The following is a 4,144-nucleotide window of genomic DNA, read 5'->3' as shown; positions in this document are numbered from 1 at the left end:
TTGGTTTTGATTAGAGGATATTCAGGGACTGTGCAAGTTCTATTAAAATAAGCACAAAACCATTTTAAAGGGCTTTTTCTTGTCTTTCTCTTTCCCCCCTCGGTTTATATTGTTAATCTTTCTTCCTGGACGGCTCCTCACAAATGCCTTTTGTTTTCTTGTGTGATTCTACGTGCCAGGACTCTAAGAAGGAAGGACGGAGGTCCTGTTCTGGCATGCTTTCAAGTCCCTTCCATAGGAGATGAAAGCTTGTTGCTGTGCCTTCAAGGGTATAAATTTAGAGGCCGCCAAACCGTCCGGAGGTAATTCAAATGCTGGTAAATGTTGGAACCCACCCTGGCCCCCTGCTCATGTGAATACCCTGGCACTTACCCCACTCAGAGGAAACGAAACCAATTTGGGAAAGGGAGGAGGGAATAAACATGCAATTAAAATGGCCATTTCTCCTGGTTTCTTCCTTTAGTTCTTTTTTTAACACTGCATCCCATTCTATAATCTGATGATGAAACGGGTCTGGTTAATTATAACAACATACAAAAGATCGCTGTCTTTTTCCCCACAGTGACTATACTGGCTTTGAGTTTTAGGGAGGGGAGGAGGGTGTCAGATAGTGATGGGGCGGGGGGAGAGGTGGCTAAACTTCAAGCAAAGCCGTCATTTCGGAAGAGCCGCTATTTTTATATTGTTTGCAAACCCCTTGCCAGAGTGAACATTACAGAAATGGCACTTTTCTTTCAATATATCTATCTCCCTCCTGTATACATAGATAGACAAATAAAAATGAATCTTTCCAAAGGCAGCATGCATGCCACTTCTATATATTCTTCAGATAGCTTATTTTTATTCTGCTTCAAGCATAACCTATCATTTTTATTCAAGATTCCATCCAGTGTCTCTCTCTCGTTCTCTCCAAGCAAGTCTTCAAGCCCTGCTGCACTGCTTTGTTCCAGAGGCCCTGTTAAAGGCCACAGGATGGCCATAGCACACCCATCTGGTTTGTTTTCACATCCTCGGAGGAGGGAGTCAGGAGAGCCCCCTCCAGTGGAAGGAGCAAGGTGGTGGAGAATAAGCATTACTGTCTCTCCTTTGTTTGTTTGTGATTAGCTTCTTGTGCTCATCTCTGGATGACTCTTAATATCCATGGGGAAATAACAACACTAAATGAAGCTCACCCAGCAAACGGGAGAATTAGTTGTCAGTGCTTTGAAATCCTTATGCTCACAGATTCAATTTCGGTATCGGAAAAACATAAGCATTCACTTCTCTCTCTTTTCATTCCTTGGTTTTATTTCCATCCTCCCCTGGTCCTTCTTTCACCTCTACTTAATTCTAAACAGTAGACAAATTTTAAATGTTATCAACCCTAATGCATCTGCTAGAAAATAGCAGCAAACCTGTATGTGAAATAGCAATAGGTTCCATGTCAGAGGAAAATGAAGATCTTGATGGCTCATCGTTTCCATAATATTACTACATACTTGGCGAATAAATACCAGAGGAATACCAAACAGTGGTTGAGCAAAAAAATGAATATTGAAATTTATAAAATGGCCAATGTCCAAAATAGTAATAGTCACAGGAAAGTGTTTTGACATCTGAGCTAACCTCCATTTTCTCTCCCCTCCAGAACTGAGCATGCTTGATTTGGTGGGACTGACTTGAACAAACATGTTATTACAGTGAATTTCAACCTGTTCTTTTTTTTTAGCTCTTCGACTTTACGCATCAGTCCAATTTCACACTATGGAGGGGCTTTGAGATATAAAGAAAAAAGTGCTATATTTTATTTAAGCTTTTTTCCATCAGTTTCCAAATACATAGTTTGGGGCACCTAAATTAACCTGAGCATTATTTGTTACCTATAAAATGGGGAAAATAAGAGACTCATTATTTTAGGGTGATGGTGAGGATTAAACAATTTTATATGTGTGTGTGTGTGTAATGAAAATTATTATTTATCATTGTTAGGAGCCATCACGTAACTTCCAAGTCCTGGTGGTTCTATATAAAGTACGACAGAACACTGCTCAGTCCCACACCCTCCTCAAAATGTTTGTTATATTTGAGCCCTTTGCTACAGTCATTGTTGATCTTTATCATTGACTATTTTATCAAGCATGATGTCCTTCTCTAAGTACCACTTCCTCCTCATAACATATAGAAAGTGAGACAAAATCTCACTATCTTCATTCAGGCCCTACTCCTTCTAAAACAGATTTTTTTTAAATTATTATTTTTATTCTGAAAGTCATGATATATTAAAAATTCTTTACCAACAGCATAATTCAAAAGCCTCAATCTTTCTTCAGTCTTCCTTATTTGTTGTCCAGCTTTCATGGGCAAAAAAGATGAATGAAGATAACATGGCTGGAGTCAGGCATCTTTTATTCTTTAAAAAGTGGCATTTTTTGGTTTTTAGCGCTATTGAAGAGTCTTTTCCAAGATCTCTTGCATGCAATGCATCATTTGATGTTTTTGATTGTGGATTTCTATGGACATTGATTGTGAAACCAGATAAAATTAAATTTTTGACATCTTTTTTCCTGCATTTATCATATTGCATGTTGATCCAGTTGTAAGGATTTCCATTTTCTTTATCTTGAATTGTAATCTGGCTTATATTTCAGTGCTTCTATGAATGGATTCAAATTACTAACCTTTTAGTTAATCATCAAGTGATCTTTATTAGCAAGTGCTTCAAGTCCTCTTTGGCTTTTTGTTGTTGTTATACCAGTTTATTTACAGAATTCAAATACATTGTCCTCTGTCTCCAGCCAAGAAAGTTGTATCATTTGCACATTGCTAATTCTTTTTGTAATTCTTAATGTTGTGTTCTTCTGAATATAATACTGGTTCTCAGATTATTTGCTCAACATATAACTTTGGTAAGTGTGATGAGATGATACAAGCCTGACATATATCTTATATAATTTTAAACTATGCAGTATGTCTTTGTTCTAGTTTCTGTTTGAACTATCTCTTAATCTGTGTACAGGTTCTGTATGAGCATAATTAAGATATCTAGAATTCTTATCTTTTTAATGCTATCTACATTTTGTTATGATCCATATAGTCAAATGTTTTGAATATTCAATAGAACAAAGTTAAAGAGCTTGCTGGTATCCTCTACTTTCAGTAAAGATCTATCTAACACCAATAGTGTATCTCTTGCCTTGAGTTTCTGTCTATTCCCTGTCAAGATACTACTCTAACTACTTTCCAACGATCTCCAGTAATATTTTACCTGCAAGTGGTATTGATGATACTGTTCAACTACTTCCATGTTCTGTTGGATCACTTTTATTTGGAAAAGCATAAGTGTATCTCTCTTCTGGTCTTTCATCCATAGCTGTCTCCCAAATTTCTTGACATAGATAGTTTCAGCACTGCATCTGTTTGGTGAAGCTTCTCAGTTGGTATTTCAACAATCCCTGAAATCTTGCTCTTTTAAGAATGCCTACAGAGCAACTAGTACTTCATCAATATAATCCGTTACTGTTCCTATGCTTCCTCCTGAAACGGACCAATTAATTCACATGGTTGATTTTATATATTATAGCTAAAATTTATTGCATACTTTAAATGTGATAGCATTGTTTTAGGAGTTTTACACTTAGAAGTTATTAACTATTATATGGGACTATTGAGAACATTAAATGGGTTCACTCATGTAAATGTCTAGCACATGCTAAATGCACTATAAATGATAGCTATAATGGTAATAATGTAATTTCTGCCATACCCTTCTAAGAAAGGAGTTGTTACTGGGCTTTTAACAAAGATTAGATACTAAGGCATTCAGATATTTGTTGACTTGACCAACATTCCAGATTAAGAAAATAACAGAGCCAGGACTCAATTACTTTGGTTCCCAAAGTATTTGAATAGCTGGAATATTTGTATATGCAATAGCTCATCATTGTCATTATTCTTAATTGCCATCAAGTCAATTCCAATTCATGGTTGACCACTACATATGACCCTAGAGAGTAGAATTGCTTTATAGGGTTTTCAAGGCTGTGACCTTTCAAAAGGAAACCACCTGGCTTATATTTCAGTGCTTCTATGAATGGATTCAAATTACTAACCTTTTAGTTAATCATCAAGTGCTTACCCAGGACTCAAAAAGTTCTTTAAAAACTGT

This window comes from Elephantulus edwardii, unplaced genomic scaffold, assembly GCF_000299155.1.
Source record: "Elephantulus edwardii isolate Elephantulus edwardi_28Jun2011 unplaced genomic scaffold, EleEdw1.0 scaffold00052, whole genome shotgun sequence".
NCBI classification, from domain to species: domain Eukaryota; kingdom Metazoa; phylum Chordata; class Mammalia; order Macroscelidea; family Macroscelididae; genus Elephantulus; species Elephantulus edwardii.
This window is presented reverse-complemented; position numbering follows the sequence as displayed.